We start from the raw sequence: 19,891 nt of genomic DNA on the forward strand, positions 1-19,891 counted from the left end.
GCATAGTGCGGACAGGACCGAAGTCACAAATGTGACTTCCTGAGCCCCCTGGGACCTCACTGTTTCAGCTACGCCCCATGGCTCTGCAGTCAGCCATTACCTCTCAGACCTACTGGCTTCCAGGGGGCCCACGGACTTGCCCTGCTCCAGTGAAGCTACAAGGTAAAAGCTAAATAAAGATAAACGGAGTCCTTCCTTCCCACCACATCCTTCTACTCCATCTGGAACCCACCCCGTCGGCCCTGAACCATCTCTCTGGGGCGGTCCCGGGGGCTGGGACACTTGAGGAAGCTGCTCTGGTCCTAAACGCAGGCAGGGTCCAGTGTCCGGCCTGGAGGCCAAGCGGCCCCCTCCCGTGTGGCTGTGAACATGCAGGCGCACACACGTCCTGACAGACCTGGGAAGACTGGACAGGAGGGAGGGGGCGAGGGGCCCCAGTCAGAGGGTACAGGAAGGCCGGGGAGAGAATGACGAGACCCACCAGATGTCCAGGCAGCAGCGCTGGGCTCCGCTTCTCTTCAGTGTGCCCTCTTAATGGCCACACACTCCTCACTTAACACCGCCGCACCTAATCCCTGAGCTAGGACAAATGGCATTACTCTCGGCCCAGCCCTCGCCCTGGGAGGGAGAGAGGGAGGGGTGGCCCTGGGGCGCCCTGAGCCCAGCCACCAATGGAGATCCCCGCCATCCCTGCCAGAAGCCTCCAGGCCCCTCACTAACCAGTTCCTTGCTGGAGGCCACCAACACCCCTCCCTCCTGGACTTCAGGAAGAGGACGTCCTGCCCAATTCTGCCCCACACCCAGGCAGAGCCGCCCTCTCCCCAAGAAAGGCGCCTTACATGGAAGGGGAGAAGGCATGTCCCTGGCCCTGGGGCTGATGGGCCCTCCAGACGCTCTCAAGAAAGGCAGCAGCCAACACCCAAAGAGACTGCGATGGTACAGCTCTGTCGGGCTTCCAACGTGATCCAAACAAGGCCCTTCCCCCTTCAGACCTCAGTTTCCCCACGCATCCTGAGAAGGAGAGGAAGAAGGCCTGATACGGTCTACTGGCACCAGCTGGTAGTCAAAGCATTTGTGACCCTGGCTTCTGGGCCTGGCCCCCATGCCAACTCAGCTGGCGGGTACTTCCTACTGCCCCGGCCAGCAGAGGAAGAAGCAGGGTAACTGCCAGGTTATAGAAGGCCTAGAACCCACACCAGCATGTTGAGGTGTGGGGTAAAAAGGGCCTGACATAGCCCAGAGAGGAGAAGCAACTAGGCCACGGTCACACACGCAGCTGCAAAGGGGCCAGGCTAGCTTGGCTTTGTTCGGCAGCAGCAAACATGTGAGACTGCCCACCTGTGAGGGAACCTGCCTTGTTAGAGGACACCAAGGAAAGCACAAGGCTATTTGCTAACAGCAGGATTTCAGGCCCTTTTTCCAGTAGGGAAAAAGATGGAGTGTTTTATGTGTGGGCCTGGGATGGAGGCTGGGCTGATTATCCAGGTGCCCCCATGTCACCTCACAATGGTGGCCCAGGACCCTTCCAGCCCTGCATGAAAACTGAGAACCCCTGCAGGGAGCAGAGGCCTTGACTACCTCTTCATGGCTGCCCAAGGCCCAGCCAACAGGCCCAGCCGAGGTGATGGAGAAACTGCCCCCCATGGGGGGCATGGACTAGGCTGCCCAGAAGACAAGAAAGCCTTAGGGAAACCGAAAAGGCTCCAGGCCCTGTGGCCAGAGCCGAGGGCAGCTGGATGTGTTGGGGGCAATAAAGAGGAAAGGAAAGCTCTGAGTCACTTAGCGCGGCACATGCTCCCTGATCACCTGGAGGCCTGGTGGGCACAGCGCAGGCCTGCTGAGACCCGGGAGGCTTCACTCGGGACACACACGGAAGTGGCCTCATCCCTCTAGACTTGCTGGGGCTTGTCACCACGACAGGAGTCCCCCACCCACATGCTTCTATGGAGGCACAGCTGGTAGGGAAGGGGAAGGGAGGGGAGCCAGGTGGGAGGGCCTCACTTTCTCTGGAGCCCAGAAACCAGAGAGCACGGACTGAGTGAAAGCGCCCGGTGACCTACTTATTGCAGATTGCTTTTAAAGGGGCCCAGGGGGACTCAGTGAGCCACTTGGAAGGTGCCTTACAGGTGTCCCCGCACTTCCAAGGCTCAGGAATCAGTTCCTGGTATCAGGAGACTGGAGGTGCAGTCCTAGCCCTGGCTACAGCGAGGCCGGCGAGGCTGGCGAGGCAGCAGGCATGGACAGGCAGGTGGCACCCATTCTCAGATGTTGCTGTGCACCTGCCCAGGGCTGAACGTGAGCACCAGCTCCCAGGGGCTCCTGAGAGTGAGGGCTCCCTACGGTGTGCCTCTAGGTGTCTCACTTGCCTGACCCCAGGCCCAGCTCCCCTCTAACCCACCAGTGACCCCAGCAAGCACCTGCTCCTTTCCAGGACTTGCCCCAATCACCCGCAAAATGGACAGTTCCAGCTGGCTCCAAAGGCCCTCCTGGCTCCAAGCTAGGCGACTGACCTCTGCAGCTCATCCCCAGAGGTGGGCACAGTGGCCTCCACTTCCCACCATCCATAAACCCGTGAGTCCATAAACTCCAGGCAGAAAACACATTATACAAACCCCTCCCCCGAACCGAATATAACCACGTGCTGGTCCTCTGCTGGACGCTTGGCCTCTACTTCATTAGCGCCTCCTCTCACAAGTATGGAAACTGAGGATCACGGAAGTTAAGCATTGCTAAGGCTCCCAGTGCTTTGCTGAGATTCGAACCAGTGTCTGGCTGTAATCCTGCATTCCATGGCATCAGCCACAGAGAACCCAAAACCCAAGGGCCTGGAAGATGCCAGCAGGTCTTTGCACCTCCCACACCTCTAACTGTGCAGCAATGAGGCTACTGTGTGAAAGGCAGGCTGGTGGGGGCCGGGAGCAGGCGGGCAGGGAAGGGAAGCCTGCGTGGGAGCTGAGCATTTGCAGACTGACCAGTGTCCGGCCCAGCCAGTTGTCCACCACCATCGCTGCAGTGTCTTCGTCACTGACAGAACACTGTGGCCCCTGCCGGGCCATTTTGAAATCATTATACACATGCAAAGCTTTCTCACAGCCATTGCTTTAGTGTCACAGGACAACCTCGTAAAAACAGCAGTGATCTCCTCCGTCTTTCCCCAATGAGGAAAATGGGGTTCCCGGGGGAGGGGTGATGTCCCCACACGCACATTGCGAGGCAGTGTTTGAGAGTGAACTTGGAGCCCACCTCTTGTGCCCCCCCCGGTCCAGAGCTTTGTCGACTCCTCCATGCCCTTGACTTTCAGTTCAACCAGCACTTACAACAATGACCATTTCTGAGAGTTCACTCCATTTATATCTGGTGTTTCACATACTATCTCATTTAACCATCCTCATAAACGAAGTACTACTGGTTTCACTTCACAGAGTTGCTGGGGCTCTGAACATGGGCACCTTGCCTAGGTCACCATGCTAGAAGGGGGCAGCACTGGCTCTGGGGTCTAAGCTCAGAACCTCCACCTTGCACTGCTCTGTCTGGGACCCGAGGGGAGAGGTCACCAGACACAAACAGCTTGTGTGCCTGGCAGGTTAAGGCAAGAGTATGAGAATAGGAAGACAAACAAAGCTCTCAGAGAGCCCACAAGACAGAGGCTGTTACAAACATCCGGGCAGGAGGCCAGGAGTCTCAGCAAAGGACATGGGAACAGAGGGAGGTGACAGATAGTAGGGAGGTGGCCCTGTGAGACCTTGGTCAAGTGCCTTGCTTTCTCTGGATCTCAATTTACCCGCTGTAAGCAAAGTCCCTGGAGTATCTCCAGAGCTCCCCTCCAGCCCTAAAATCACTCGGACCCTGGGAAAACAAGCAATGCCTGGTGACAGCCTGGCTGTGAGCCCTGGGGTCTCTGAAATGTCCTTGGCTGTCCTGGCATGGCTCAGCTGCCGAGAAACAGGCTTGCAAAAGCCCAGGGCTCAGCCGGCATGCCTGGGCACCAGTGAAGTGTGGGTCTTGAGGGGCCGCATTCCTCCACCCGCTGTCAACCTCTCCACGGCTCCACTGGAGCAAAGCACCACCCAGCCTGGACCCAGACCAGGAACTGAGGGCACAGTCAAGTGCCCCGCGGAATGCCACTCCCAGCCTTCCCTGTCCCCACTGGCCCTGTCCAGAGCACTCCGTGTAACTCAAGTCCCCTTAATGTCACCCACCCCTCAAAGCCCCACATTCATATTCCCTTGAGTCAGCCACTGGGAAGTACACACAAGGGGTCCTGCAGGAGAACTTGAGAGAAATAATCATCCTGTCCCCGAGTGACCTATGCAAGGCGGAGGCTGTTCATGCTGTCCGTGAGGACCCTCAGCTGGGGAAAGGCAAGCAAGTCCAGTGGGCCTGGCCCTCAGTTCTCACTCTGGCAGGCAGGAGGAGTCAGGGACTTAGCAAGAGGACTCAGGCCAAGTCCCCACACTCACGGCTTCCCTAAAACCACACACGTCGCATGCTCCTACTCCATAACCTTCCATGGCTCCTACTGTCACCAGGCAAAACCCTTTAACCTGACCCACCACCCAGGTCACCGGGACTAAAAGCCTGTGTTTAACAGAGTTTGGGATATCCAGAGCCTTAGCTAAGAGTTTTGTGTGGATTTTCCCATTTAACTCTCACGGCAACACCAACAAGTTACTGCGGTTGGCCTGTTTTCACAGATAAGGAAACTAAGACTCAGAGAGGTTCTATCACTGGCCCAGAGTCTCACAGCCAAGTGGCAGAACAAGGATTCACACCCGTTATCTGGACTCTAAGCCTGAGTTCTAAGGTGCCGTGCAATCCGGCCTCCTCAAGAACACCCTGCCACCCTCAGAGGCCCAGCTCAACCCTTCTGTGTAGAAGAGGAGAAACCAAGGCACAGAGTGAAAGCTCTCTCTACTGGCAGCAGAGCCTGGTCAAGGCCTGAGGCCTGAGGCCTCCAGAGCTCCCCTCCACCGCCCCCCCACAAGAGGCACACTGGGCAGAAAGGCTAGGACCACCATGACAATGAATCCTCAGAAACTGCCTTTTTCCTCAGAAGGGAAAAGCAGGAGCAGATTTGCGAAGAGCGAAAAGAACATGAAGGGCCCAGAACATTTGTTCTTGAGAGATTTTCAGAGTCTGGGAGGGCACCCCCCCCCCCATGCCCATGCAGGGATCACTGGTGTAGGCACCAGCCACGTGCCCCACCACTCCAGCCAGGGCTCCAACTTAATACATCTGACCTGAAATCTCTATTTCTCTCCCCAAACCTGTTTGTCCCCTACAGCCTTCCCGGTCTTGGTAAATGACAACACTATCCCTCCAGTCCTTTAGGCCAGAGTCTTTGCTGTGGACACCCTCTTCCTCTCACACCCCACACCTAATCCATCAGCTTATGCTATAAAATCCATCCAGAATCTGACCTCGGGTGGCCTCTGCCCAGTGGTCACCCCGAGCCCTTCTTCATCCGTGTGACTACAGAAGCCTCCCGGCCAGGTACCCTGCTTCTTCTCAGGCTGTGGCCCAGTCGATCCTTCCCCGATGTGTGCTGAAGGGAGTATGACCCTAGTCCCAAGTCCTCAGCAGCTTTCCCTTTCCTCACACAGAACAGCAAAGACCTCTGGAGGGGCCAGAGGGCCCAGCAGTCTGCTCCTCCACACTCCCTCAGGCCCCATCTCCTGCCAGGATGGCTCTTCCTTCCGTCCCAGTCACACCAGCTCCTTCCTGTGCCTCAAAGCCTTTGCGTGGCTGTTCCCTGTGCCTGAAATGCTCTTCCCCAGAAATACCATGGCTTCCCCCACCCTCGTGGAGCCTGCTGTCCCTCTCTCTGGAGACCTTCCGCTACCACCCAACACAGCAGAGTCACTTGCTCAAATCACTCTTTCTACCCCCAAACCAAGCTTTATTTCTCCTCCTGGGGCCTCTTGCCATCTGACAAATAGCGAGTACTGAACCAGTGTTTGTTGCTTTGCTGATTCTACCTCACCGTCAGAAATGTCAGCCCCGAGTCCCAAACACGGACTTGGTCTGTTTTGTTCGCTGCCATGTCCCAGGATAAGAAAAAACTGCCTGAACAAAGTCAATGCTTGAAAAAAAAATTGTTGGATGAGGGATTACTGCCTCCCTCATCTGCACATCTCTTTTGGCTTCTGCAGCCCCTGGAGACCAATGTCACTTGGAGGCTGATCACCTGTGTCAGCTGAAACCCTGACGGTTGTCACAGGAACAGCTCCTGGCCAGACCTCCATCCTGTGCTGGGACAACTGACTGCCTGGACCAGAGCAGGGCTTTACTTTGATTCCTGTCTGGTACATTTGCCCACCCTTTTGGCCACTGGGGGAGAACTTCTGGGCTTAATGGCGGGGCCCATGGGGTGGATCCCTGCTCTCCCAGCCCCCCAGTGCTGCCGGGTCTCAGGTCCAGCATCTGACAAAACCCCATGATCCCAGTAAGAGGAGGCGGAGGAGGGCCTCCCAGTGCCACGCCTGCCCTTTCCCTGTCCCAGCGGGAGGGCCATCAGAAGGAAGCTTTGTTTTCAGAATAAAGAGCATGAAGCCCGGTGCCAGGCGGAAATGGGCACCAAGGGGGCCGGCCCATCAGAGACAGCTTAAGGAAGAAAAAAATGAAATGGAGAATATATGAGGGATAATTTGCACATCCAACCGGTTTCATGCCTCTGGGGTGGCTGTGACGGTGGTGGCTTCACTTCTCCAGGCCCTACTGTGGAGGTCAACACAGACAATCAGACTATTATCCCGCTCGGTGATCTGGCATTGACCCTGCAGAGGGAGGTGGGGACACAGGAGTGCAGCCTTGCCTGGGAGTCAGATCACCTGAATCTGGGCCCGACTTTCTATGCTCTCATGTGCGACACTGATAGAGTCCCTTCTTCTATGTACCTCAGTTTACCCACCTGTAAACGGCTTATCGAGGCCTGAACTTGAAGCCCTGGGTTGCCTGTCACAGGACCACACACTGGGGCACTCCTCAGCCTGTGCCAGTTCACTGGGCCACTCAGGCTAGACCTCCAACTTCCCTGCACTCGGGCCTCCCTGTGGGGCCTGACAGCCAGAGCACAGGCCCTGTCCACTCTCGCCCTGGCTTCTAGCCTCCCTCTTCCCATGGTTACCTGAGATATGTGAACGCTCTCTGGGCCTGACCCAGTGACGGGGGCCCTCATCCCCACCCAGACACTGGCTCCTATGCTGATCCCCACTGTCATCTTCTCCAAGGATGGCTCATAAGGCTCTTTCAGCCACAACTGAAAGGAGCCCAGTATGTTAGCACACAGAGGGCAGAGGAGAAGCCCAGAGACGGAAAGGAGCATGCTGACATGAAGCACACACAGCTGCCTTCCAGGCGTCCTCCCTACCAGCCTGGGGCTTTAAGAGTTAAGACAAGGTCCTCAAAACCTGGCTACAGAGCCCAGTGTCTGTGCCTTCTGGGGAGAGGGAGGCTGTACCTTTGACTGAAGGAACCAAAGACGGGGGACTGAAATCTACATGCAATTTTTTAAAGTTCCGCGCCTTTTCCTTGTACCCAGAACAATTACAACCCCTCAGCCAAGAGCTCATCCAAAGGGAGACAGCTTAGCTGGCCTCGGGGCTGGTCAGGATTTCAAATGAAAGAGTGAAATGAACCTTGGACAGACAGACAGCTGGACAAAGGAGCTGATGGATAACACATGGACTTGAGCAGCAGAATAAAGCAGAAAAAAGCTCAGAAGAGGGCCCGGCTAGTAAACACCCGAACGGATGCCCTGCCTTCCCCCTTCTCGTCCCCCCAGGACAGAGAAGTCTGCACTTGGTGCCATCGGAGGGCTGCTGTTCCCTACCTCCCTGTCCCCCGAAACTCCTCCAAGTCCCCCGGGGGAGTGAAGCGTGGGACGGTTGCAGGTGAGATGGTCCTCCCCGTGGCTGCACAGCGTGGGGACAACAGTTCCAGTGACACTGTTCATCCACAGCTTAAGAAGCCACCTGGGTCAGTGGCTAAGCAGCACGGCTTATCTGGGAGGAGGATTCGAGGGCCACAGCCCAGGCTGATCCGGAGGCCTCGATTAAATGGAACCTTTGCAGCTGACAGGGAGCACCACTGCCACACCTTCGCTCAGAGAGGAAACACTTAATTTGCTCCTGCTGTGTACAGGGCCCTGAGCCTTAGCACAATGCTCTGAGCAGAGAGGAGCCAGCCCCCCATCCTCCGCCACTCTTAAAGAGCTCACAAAGCAGAGAGACGAGGAGCCACACCATATAGCACAGGAGAGAAAGCAGTCCACACCATCAGGATAGGGTTACAAACTCAGACACCTGGATGGCCAGAAAGACCAGGTGTGTGTGCAAAGAACTCAGGCTCGAGGGGTTCTGATCTTCCAAATTTGTGAAGTAAAGCCAGAAATCGGGACTTTTAGGTAAAATCTCCTCTCGGCAATCGGTTCAATTTTCATCATGGGCTGAGCAGAACTTGCCCATGGGGAAGATGTGGCCTGCCAGCCTGTGGCCTCTGTTTTCTGGAATGTGACATACTGTGCCACAGAACATGCTGTGAAGCTCAGTAGAAGCCAACTTCCCCATAGCGGAGGGGCCCAGGAAGGCTTCCAGGGAGAGAAGGAGGGGTGTGGGCTGCAGGACAGATCCTGCAAGAGAATCCTGGGGAGAGGTAGGCACACCCCCTGGAAACACAGGGGCCATGGATCAAGGGGCCCCTAGCCTATGGCCTTCCTTTGCCCCCAAAGCAGGCAAGAGGCATCAGCTCCCTCTGTCCCCAGGTGGCAGGGGGAGGGGCCCCCGTGCCCAGCAAACCTCCATGGGCAGCAGCAGAGCACAGGTTCGATTTCATCCCTGTAGCGTGAGGAACGGGTCAGCTAATGCAACAGCTCCATCGGAGGCAGAGACAATGGAGGACAAAATGAGGTTAAGAATCGTGTCCTGTCTGGCCAGGCCTGGCTGGTTACATAAGCCTGCCTCAGGACAAAGCCATGTTCAAGGCACCAAGCGAGGGCCTGGGCCAGAGAGTCCCAGAAATACAGAGAGGGTTCTCCCTCCCTCCCTATCTACCCTCTACTCTCCCACCTTGCCTTGCAGCTCCTGGAAAGCCCAACACAAAGTACAGAGCCACAGGTGGGGACTAAGACCCCCACGGTAAGGCACTTAACAGGATCACAGAGCTGGGACTAATAACAACAGCACCCTTTTACCAAGTGATTACTTTGTATCAGGCACCGGGATAAGTCCTTCCCCTGGATTACCTTATTTTAAAAGCCAGGGATACCACGAGATAACTATTATTATTCTTCCCCTTTAACAGAGAGGGAAACTGAGGCACAACCCCAGCCACTTCCCGAAGGTCACACAGCTCCTAAGCGAAGGATTTAGAACCCTACACTGGCCTCCAAGGCCACACTCTGAACCTCCATGCTCTGCGGCCAGAGGGCTACCGTCAACCTCAGGGCCTCATCAGCACCCTGCTCACTGTAGTGCAGGCCCATGGCCTCCCGCCCTCCTGTCGGCACCTGGGGGGACACTGGGGCCTCTGACAACCTGATGAAACCTCCAGACTCTCTCTGCAGAGAAAGAATGCAGAGGAATGCCGACAGAATGTTGTGCGTGATCTCAGGGGCACACAGACTCCTGCATTGGTGAGAACAGATGAGTCAAGATCATAGGATCCGCAGGATTGAGAGACAGGAGGTGGCAGAGGAAGAGGACTCCCCCAAGCCCTTCGAGACGCCTCGTATCTGTAAACATGAAGCCTAAACTCACAGCTGCTTAAGTTCCTAGGCGTGGGCATGAATCGGGGCTCAGGGCCTAGTCATCCCTTCAGGGCTAGGAGAACAGAAGAAATCACGACATACAATAGCCCTCGCCTCTGCACCCACTGGGTGTGACTCAGCTCCCAGCTGCTGGGCAGACAGTGCACAGCTGGGCCATGGCATCTGGACGGGGGTGGCATCACTAAGCACACCATCCCAGCCTTCTGCCTGCCCCACAAGTCAGCACCGAGGGAGCCCACCTCGATAGAAACCAGCCCCGGATCTGCCCTTTCTCCACGGCTCTGAGTGTTTCCCAAGGGGGCTCCTATGTAGACACTGCCCAAGCTTCCATGCCAGCTGGGGCCCAAGGAGTAGTAAGTCAAGACGACAGCCCCCTTGCAAGGCACCAGAAGACCCCGGCTCCAGGGCCCAGTCTTCGGCTATCTCACTGCATGACCTCCAATAGGCCCCTCCCACCTCTCAGAGCCTCAGTTCCACCAATTGTAAAAGGGGAGACCACCCTATCCAGCCCTTCCCACTCAAAGTCCCGAGTATATAAACAGCAGCATGACAAACTCCACGGAGCCCTGGAAGCTTGCTTTCAGGAAGTTACATAAACATCCTTCAGAGAAACAAAAGTCAAACCTAAAGACCACTTTTTTTTTTTTTTAAAGGATATCAAGAAGCCCTTTTTATAGTCCAGCTTCCCCCATCCTACTTCCATTGTTCCAGATATCCTCTCAGGACCTAGAAAACACACTTGGTTTCCGTCTGGGGTTTGGGCTTCTTGGTGTTCTTCCCTTGGACGCTGCCCTGCCTCTCTTTGGCAGCTTTCTCCCCAGGACACACCCGTCTCTGCCCCCAGCAGCGCTCTGGGCCACCCTGAGGGTGATGGCTACCCAGACTGCCTAAAATGGGGTCAGGGACGGTGTTTGGGAAACAAACCCTTCCCTGGTCAGAACGGAGACAGCTCTGGGTTCTGGTCCCAATCATGATACCGTGTGTGGCCCTGTGCAGGCAAGTCCCTGCTCCTTGGTTCCCCGCTGGGAAAAACGAAGAGGCTGCCACACTGTGTCAGGAAAGCCCTCCAGCTCCTGGGCTCCTTGGGGACACCAAGGCAGAAAAGAACAGCAGGCTAGACAGTAGGCTCTGATCCTGACCCCCATCCCCAGTCCTCCTGCTAGAACCAGAGACCCACTCTTCTCTGATTTTCTCCCTTGCCCTAGCTGTGGGATCCTGTACACAGCGCTGAGTGAGTCTGTGTGCCCCAAATGGTCATCCAGACAACAGTAAGAATGACAGCGTCTGCAGTGGAGGCCCAATGGGGAGGCCTCAGCCCGAATCACCCCAACGCAATCCCATCACCCCTGCCAAAACCTAATTCATTCATCTGATAGTATGTATGTTTCTGCATCTTTAAAAAACCAGTCTAAGGTGTGGCCTGCTAAACAAACACGCCAAGACCATCCCCACCTCCCATCTTCCAAGGAGATCGTGCTTCTAAGCACCCCTACAGAATTCTATGGAATTCCTACATCTACCACCTTATGGCTGTATAGCCTCAGTATTTTCATCTAAGAAAATGGGGACAATAATAGTGCCTGCCTTATAGGACTATGCCCAGTAAGCACTGATAAGCCCTCAAAAAATGCTGACTGGCAATTATATGATCATCAGTAAAATTATTGAGATGCTTAACACCACTGGGCTGGTGACAGCTAGAACGCCTCCGCCCTCTCCCACCACATCTGACCACGGTCCTCGCACACCCATGCATGCGCCTTCAGCCCGCAGCTCACACGCTTCTCTGAAGCAGAACCCACACTCTCCACCTGACTCCAGCCCCAGAACATGGCTGGCTTGTTCCTGGCCCCCACTCGTGCCACCCACAAAGCTCCCCACCCTTCAAGCCCCCTGATCCTGCCTTCCTGCAGTGGCCCCAGCACTGTCTCCTATATCTGTGTTGGGGTTCTACTGAACCTCATTACTGTGTCACAAGGTTGCTTCCTGGAGATGGAAGGCTCTTATGAGATGGTGTCTCTTTGAAGCCAGGGTAGAAAGAAACTGGGATTTTCTCTGGGTCTTCCACATATATTGGGTATCCGAGTATGCTGAGAGCCCAAGGAGAGAAGCATCTTTTTTTTTTTTAAATTATCTAACCAAGTGTTTCTTGAACTTTAGCAAGCACCTGAATCCCTTGGAAGCTTCTTCAGACTGCTGGATCCCTCCTTCCCCCCTGATCCCAGCTTCTGATTCAGTAGGCCTGGGGTGGGGCCACATAATTGGCATCTCCAGCAAGGTCCCAGGTAATGCCGACGCCTCTAGTCCAGATACTGACTTTGAGGACCACTGACTTAACCCGCAGGGGAATCGGGAAGAGCTCTCTCGAGTACGTGATGCTGAGACTCCTGTAAAAAGCATGAGCAGGAGCGGCCTTGATGTAAGGACAAGAGGAAGGGAATCTGGGCAGAGAGGGAGGCATGAGCTCAGGCACTGAGATGATGACACCCATTTCCCCTCACCTGGCCTCTGCCTGGGCAGGCAGCACAGACCAGAGGTGGCTGCCACAGAGCAGTTACAAGCAGACCTCCGCCGCTGGAGTGCCACCACAGACCTGTCCAGACAGGTGGCTCCCCCACCGCCGGCCAGGGGGGGTGAGGACGATCCCAGCCCTGCTGCATGCAGCCAGACCTCAGGTGTGAATGAGGCAAGAGTCTCCGTGCCGGGATGCTGTGCCACACCTCCGGACATCTTGGCTGGCTCTAAGTGCTGCCTCTCTTCTGGGGTCTCACAGAACAGGTCAGCTTCAGCTGGCCAGAACAGCTCCTCAGACACCAGCCAACCATGATGGTCACCCCCCAGGCTGCGCCATCTGCTCCGCCAAGCCCTAGGTGCCACACCTGCTTATGGGGGGCACAGGGGCAGGGCGGGGGGATACTAGTGCCTGTCTCCTACAGCAGTTGGGAGGAGGGCATGAGCTCTGTGGTCAACAACAATGTCGCCAATTACAATAACAATTACAACAACTACAATAATAACAACGTTGCCAATGACAACAACTAACATGGACTGAACTTCAAGCTAAGCATGTTTCCTGCATTATCTTTCTAGACACTGAAGAGCTTGCCTGAGATCCCACCAGTGGGAGACAGCCCAGCAAGAATCTCAACTGCCAGAGCCTAGCTTCCAGCCTCTGCTCTGTCTGTGTTCTACTCAGCAGCTTCAAGACCTACCCCGGAGTCACCACTCCCTGCCGTCATCCTGTCCCCATTCCCAAGGCACAGGGCGGCTAGGCGGGAGGCCTCTGGGGGCTCCAGCCCACGGTGTGCACAGCCTAGGGTGTGGGTCCCTCATCCTGAGGACGGCCACCGGACCTGCCAGCCAGGCCAACTTATTAGACACAAGTTTCAGACACCGTTCCACATGGCCACCAGAGAGGAAACTGGGCCTATAGAGCTTGAGCACCTCAACCTTGATGAAAGGAGAGAAGAGGAAAAACAGGTGTAACCAAGAGAAGAAATCCTGTCAGGCTTCCCGGATGAGAATGCCAGCACCCACACCCCATACAAATTACCCTGAGTCTCTGGGCCTGTTTCCTCTTCTGAACCAGCCTTCTCAGGCTATTAGACAGAAAGGTCAGGAACTCAAACCCCAAGGATTCCTCCCTCCCTCCATCTCTGAAAGGACAGACCACCCCCCAGATACAAACAACAGTAATACCCACTGTTATCTCTAAAGAGTTCCTACAGTCTGGGCTCTTACCCAGGGAAAGGCATCGAACTCCCCTAGCAAAACAGGGCAATTATTACCTCATTTTGCAGCTGAGAAAACCAATGCCCAAAAGGGGTTTAAGATTTAGGTAATTTGCCCCAGATCCCACAGCTAATGGTAGCAGAGCTGGGATTTGAACCCACAACTTTTGACTCCACTGTACAATGCTACCCACTCCCACCAGTGTAGAAATGACCCACAGGCAGCACCCACCTCCAAGCATGGAGCCTAGAAGAAATGAGATGTGTCCTTAAGAGATCTGAATTCCAAGCCAGGTGTGTGAAGGGCCAGGTGAGGGGGCCATGTCACAGGCTCTGGCCGTGCAAATGCAGGGTGCAGGCCATGCCAGTTCTGTAGCATGAGGACTGACTGTATGGAAGTTGTAGCACTGGAGCTGGGCCCTGGTTGGGGAGGCCCGTGGGGAGCCAGTGAGGGGAAGTGACTGGCGTGCAGCTCCTTCACTAGATGCAGAGATGACCACGGCAGCAGGGAAGGCTGCACACAGGCAGGGGCAAGCGGCAGGTTCTGCTTGAGGGTTGATGGGGAATGGGAGATGGGGCATACAGTCACACAGTGGGCTACTCCCCAGACCTAGCCCACAAATAAATAAATGCTCATTTGCAACATAGATTTTTTTAATTAGATTAATCCAGTCCCTATGAAAAAATAGAACAGGGAGAAATACGAAGGGCTAGGAGGCAAGTTAATATAAACTCTCTCCATCTAGAAAAGAGCTTTGGTCCCATCTGTGACTCCTCTGGGGGCACACTGGCTCTTGGCAAGAGGCCACACAGCCCTAGACGTCCATGTCCTTTCCTTCTACCAAGCTCCAAGCCTCTAAGCTGAAGCGGATGGGCAGCACTTTCTAAGCCCCACAGGCAGGAGAAAGCTGGTGACACCCCCTCTCCGGGACCAGGAGACCCTGCTTTAACCTTTACTGCAAAGAAGGAGGGGAACAGCCCTGCCCCTACCCCAGCCTTCCCACTCCTCACTTTCTAACTCACAAGCCCTTTCCTGCAGCTCCTTCTGATTCAGATGATTCATGATTCAGCCTTCTTTCCACACATTTTGAAAAAAGAGAGACTGAACCCATTTCACAGACTGGAAAATGGAAGCAGAAGGCTCCAGTCCTCTGGGAAACCACAGTCCACAGCCGTTCGGGCTCTGGCAGCTGATCCAGATGTCCCGAGGGGCCCCTGGAAGGCCAGCCGTGCTGAGTGTGTTCCACAGGGTAAGGACTCTCTCAGGCAGAGCACTGCAGGCCAGGCAAGTATGGGGAACTTCCAAGAAGCATAGGAAGGGGCAGCTCAGAAGAGCTGTGAGAAAAACAGGGGGCGGAAGAGGGCCGAGCACCACCCCAACTGCTGAGATTCTCGAGAGAAAAGGGAACTGAGAGAAGTCCCCCAGACCTGACCCTGCCAGCACGCACCCTCTGCGTGCTCTCCCCCATACCTTTAACAATGCTCACCACATATCTTCAGCAATGGAGACCCTGCCTCCTCCCTAGGCACCCTAGTCCCCTGTTAGCCTCCTGTTCCCTTGGTGCTTTCTCTGCCCTCGGCAGGCACCAGACAAGGCTATGTCCTCTGCCCACAGATAGCCCTGCAGGAATTCAAAAGTGGTGGCACGGACACTTAAGGGTCCTAAACCTTAGGTCACCTGCAATGATCCTGATCCCCAAAGCAGCTACCAAGTCCTGTGGACTCCTCCTCCTTTCCTCAGCCCCATGGCCTGAGTCAGGCTTTGGTCAGCTCTCTGCTGGACCACAATTAGCATCATTTCTGAGTAGGTCTCAATGCCACCAGTTTTGCCATCATCTTTGGCCAAACGACTTCTAGGAGGAACAGCCACTAGGGCAGACACAGTTCTGGCCCGTGTTCCAATACAGTTCTGTAAGTGACTCAAGCCATCTGAGTCTCCACTGCCCCATCTGATCAGAGCAGGAAGAGAGGCTTCTGGGAGAATCAACAGGTGAAGGGATGGAGGTGGGGGTCCCAGCGGCAGAAGCTACTTTGCAGGGGTGCTGTGAGATTTCAGCGGAGCGTCCGAAGGAGCCTGGCACGAGACAGTAACAGGCATTGACTCAACGAGCTGCTTACAACCCTCCATCCTCTACAGTATACAGAATAAAATCCCAACTCTAGAGCAAGACGCTGCAAACAGCCCACAACCGAATCTTGCCTCCCACTGCCCCCCTTCCCCTAGGCTGCATCCTCGAAAACACTTCCTCCCCCAGGAAGCCCTGCCGACGTTCACAACCGAAAGAGCTTTTCCCCTCTACTGACCTTCCAAAGCCCATCTCTCACTGACCACGTCCTGCCTCTTTACCATCAATGATCCTCGTCTTCCCTCCCCCATCAGACCAGCAGCCTCTTCGCTGAGAAACAAGCACCACCTCACCCTATTTCATATCCCCATCACCCCACTCCGCAGACACTTTCCATACATATTTAGCAAATTACCCTAATGTTCCATTTCACGTAAAGCACGTCCAAGTCCTCCAAACAGTCCAGATATTTCAAGCCATACCCAAAACCAAATTCCAAGCCAGCAGAAGTCTGCCCAATCTCTAGGGACTTGCAGGCCTGGCTTTGGTCCCAAAGTAGGGAAGACAGGTCGAGTAGGCCCAAAGCCGAGGGCAGTCAGAGCTCAGGGCTGCTAAGACTAGAGCCCGTTTCTATGTTTCTCAGATGCAGATCTTTCCGCTGGCCTCTGGGCCAACCCCCCAACTGTGATTCAATTCCGTATTTGACCGCATCCTCAGCTTCTGATTTCAAACTGTTTCTCGCATGCCTCTTGCCATCCTGTCTTGCTTGCTGGCTCCATCCCTTCACCTGTTGATTCTCCCAGAGGCCTCTCTTCCTGCTCTGATCTGGATGGTAAGGACCATCTAGCCACATGCCAAGGGTTGTCCCCATCCCTCAGAACTCCTTTCAGCCCTCCAGCCCCTCCCCTCTCTGCCCTGCATTTCCGAGTGGAACAAGAGTGGAATTTCCACTCTTGTTCCTACAGGCTAACAAATCTGTCTGCCCAGGAAGACCCCCTATTCGTGCAGTCTAGCAAAGGCCTACAGACCCTCAAATCCCAGATCTAGTGTTGGCACAGCCCTCAGAGCAGCTAGAAAAGTAATGCACAAACTTGCATCTCCCAAGAACTTTCATTACCTACCGCACTCCATTGTTTTTTAAGACGTCATGTGTTAATTAGCAAGCTGTTTTCCATTTGAAAGAGATTACTCAAGGCTCCCAATCAGAGCCCAATCAGCAGTCATGAGATGGTACCCCCACTAAAAGATTGGGCCAGCACAGGTCATTGAAGCCCATGGAAGTCTGGGTCACCCCATACATTGACTCACGGGCCCACTCTGTGTCCCAGGCTCAGAAACCCCATATACACATGCATTTTCCAACAGTTTTCTGTAATCCTGACACTGGCTCAAAGTCCACCTACCATTATAGTCCTCAGGGACCTTTGTGCCTGGAGCATCTAGGACAGCCCATTAGCTCAGCAATAAGGACCCTGCCACTGATTCACACAAGAGGACACCTAGGCATAAATCTCTTGGCCTTACGTCTCTTGTCACCCCAAGGGCTCCATTTCTTGGCCCTACCTCTGCCCTCTGCGGATCTGAAAGTGACCTGGTCTGAATGGAGATGAAAGGCTCTGCCGTCCCCTGGGTGCTGGGGAGAGGCCTGTTGACAAAGCCACCAGCTGTCCCTAGCTGGAGCCAGGGAGACCGGCTCCTCCCTGCACCACCCGCACTGGGAGAGCATTCCGGCCACAGGCCCAGCCAGCAACAGAAGTTGGACCATCACTGGACTCCAGTGGACGTCCCTTCTGCTCCAGCTGCCCACAATAACAAGAGCCAGGACACCAGACCTCATGCTGCACCAGCACCAGGCAGAAGGAGCATCACCTAGGGATAAGGGTAATGGGGAAATGGGACAAGTGTCCTCATAATTTGAACTGAAAATAACATGAACTCATAGTCACAGCAGGACCTTATAGAGCTCTGAGGCTGGGGGAGGAGAGTTAAAGCCAGCTCCTCCGCATCCCACCTGTGTGACCTTCACCATCCTGGGCCTCAGTTGCCCCCTTAGCGAAATGCAGCTAACAGTCAAGTGGGAGAACTGAATAAAATAATGTATGTAGAACAATTAGCCCAGTGCCTGGCACATAGTAAACATGCAGTAAATACTTGTTGAATATAAACATGCCACCGTTTACTGACATACCACAGGCTCTCATTTCATCCTTATTCTAGAAGATACTATATTTTTCCCATTGTACAGGTAAGGAAACTGAGGTGAAGGGAAGGGAAGGAACCAGCCCAAGGTCACAGGGCTGGGAAGCGACAGACACCAGGTCAGTCTGCACCTCAGACCAGGGGGCAGTACTGCCAGAGGCCGTTCGGAATGATTGGGGGCTGGCGAAGAGGAGTACCGGGCCGGGGCTAGACTGGAGGTGGGGTTCTGAATCCCCTGGGCCTGGCGTGGCTCCTGGCTGACCCGTGTGCTCGAATCCGGGAAAGCCGAGCCAGGAGGCCAGTCCCCAGATTCCCGGCCTGTCCCAGGGCCCAAGCGTCCACCCGCGCCCCCTCCTCACCCCGTCCCAGAGCGCTCAAGAGCAGCGTTCAACGCGGAGGCTCCTGGCTCCGTGAAGCTGGGGGAGGAAGGGAGTTAGAGACCAGGCCGCGCACAGTCCCGAGAAAACCGGTCCGGCTGCCTCTACCCTGCCCGGAGCAGGGACCCGGCCTCTAACCCCCCTCCCTCGCCAGACAAAAGTTTCCCCTGTTCGAGAGGAGGGGAGGGGGAGGGGGCATTCCTCGTGAGTGACATTATCCGTGACCTACAGCTGCCGCGCTGCCCTCGCCCGCACCCTGGCCTGCCCCCGGCCCCCGCTTGGCCCCCCACCCCTTTGTCCTCCACCCGGGTGCGCCGGGCCCCGGCAGACTCGGCTCGCCCGCCCGGCGCCCGCCCGCACTAAACTTGCGCCGGCGGCCGCCTGGGCCCCGCGCGGCCTGCACGCCCGGCTCGGGCCCCGCCGGCCCGGCGACAGGGGACTGGCTGGCCCCGGCCCTCCCAGCGTCTTACCTGCCCAGGCTGGGGCGCTCCCCGGGGGAGGAGGCGCTCCCGGAGAGCCGCGGGACGCCTGGGTTCTCCCCCGGCCGTGCAGGCGCCGCGGGGATCTGGCCCCGGCCGGGGTTAACCCCTCGCCCGCCGCCTCCCGCCGCTCCCACCCCCGCTCCACGCCGCAGCCGCCGCCACCACCCGCTCCGCCTCCCGCTCGCTGTCCCCCTCCCCCTCCCGCCCGGTGCCCAGCCCCCAGTCCCGGCCCCCTGCACAGCTCCGGCAGCTCGCAGTCCCTCCCCGCGCCCCCAACCCCGCCCCGCGGTCCCGCGGCGAGGAGGTGGGGGTCTCCCCGAAGACTGGCAGTTGGGGCGCGTTACCATGCGCCCCGCAGCCCGTGGGGCACAGAGGAGCGAGCCCGCGCGCCCAGGGCCCCCGGCGCGTCTCCCCTTCCCCTCGCCCGCCGCGGTGCCTACCTCCCCGAATCGCGGCCGTGGGAGCGGGGTTCGATCTCGTGATGGAGCGTGGGTGCCGGCCGGAGATCTGCTCCCGAGGCCCGGCGGCCGGCGGGCGTGCGGCGAGCGCCCCGGGGCGGGGGCCGGGGCGGGACCGGGCGCTGCTATCGAGGCTGGATTTCTCGGCTTCCACCCGGATTCTCCCTCGGCTCTCCCGGCCGATTCGGTGCTGCTCGGCGACCACGTGACGCGGGCTGCCTTTGACCCCTGTCTCCGAGCGGGTAGGGGGCGGGGGCCGGAGGGGGTGTCAGATGCGGGACCCACGAGGGCCCCCGGCAGCTGCCCGGCGTCCCGGAGGCGGTGACCCCCGGGGAAACAAAGCCCGGGGGAAGCCAACAAGTTATTCGAGGTCAAAGAGGGAATAGCGCTGGGGGTCGGAGAGGCTTCGAAGAAAATGAGGGAGACAAAGACCCGCGCCCACCGCGCCTCCGGGGCCCCTGGGGAGCGCCCTGGCCGGGGCCGAGGGGGGCCTCCGGACTCTGACGCCGCTGGTCTTATGACAACCCTCCAGGACCTCCCCAGACGGCTCTCCCCGACAACCCCGTCTCTGACTGACCCCTCCTGCGCTCCTGGGCAGGCCTCCCCCCCACACACACACTCCACCCCACCTTTGCCCCGACTCTCGAAAACCCCTTTATTTCCTTTATCATGATTATCTGGTTCATTTACTGGTCTCATTGTTTACGAGGATGTCATCTCCCCCAACAAGTTGTTCCCAGCTGAATCCCCAGCGCCTGGCCTCGAACTAGCAGATGAAGGGGTGGATGACCTTTAACAGATTTCTTCTTCCA

General features: G+C 56.5%; 1 protein-coding gene across 7 annotated transcripts in view; it reads right to left on the minus strand.

Moving 5' to 3' along the window:
* Positions 1-19,591, minus strand: part of NDST1 (N-deacetylase and N-sulfotransferase 1) — a 58,938-nt gene extending 39,347 nt beyond the window's left edge. The window contains exons 1-2 of one of the 7 annotated variants that reach the window (XM_082726202.1): positions 840-1,008; positions 482-580 (exon numbers count right to left, since the gene is read on the minus strand). The gene's annotated coding sequence lies outside the window, so the exon portion shown is untranslated. Of the gene's footprint in view, positions 1-481; positions 614-839; positions 1,009-13,729; positions 14,804-18,609; positions 18,784-19,061 lie in introns of those variants that run through there. The other 6 variants (XM_082726200.1, XM_082726201.1, XM_082726205.1 and 3 more) reach the window with 6 other exon arrangements.
* Between the last annotated feature and the right edge of the window lie 300 nt (positions 19,592-19,891).

This window comes from Mustela nivalis (assembly GCF_964662115.1).
Source record: "Mustela nivalis genome assembly, chromosome: 3".
NCBI classification, from domain to species: Eukaryota; Metazoa; Chordata; class Mammalia; order Carnivora; family Mustelidae; genus Mustela; species Mustela nivalis.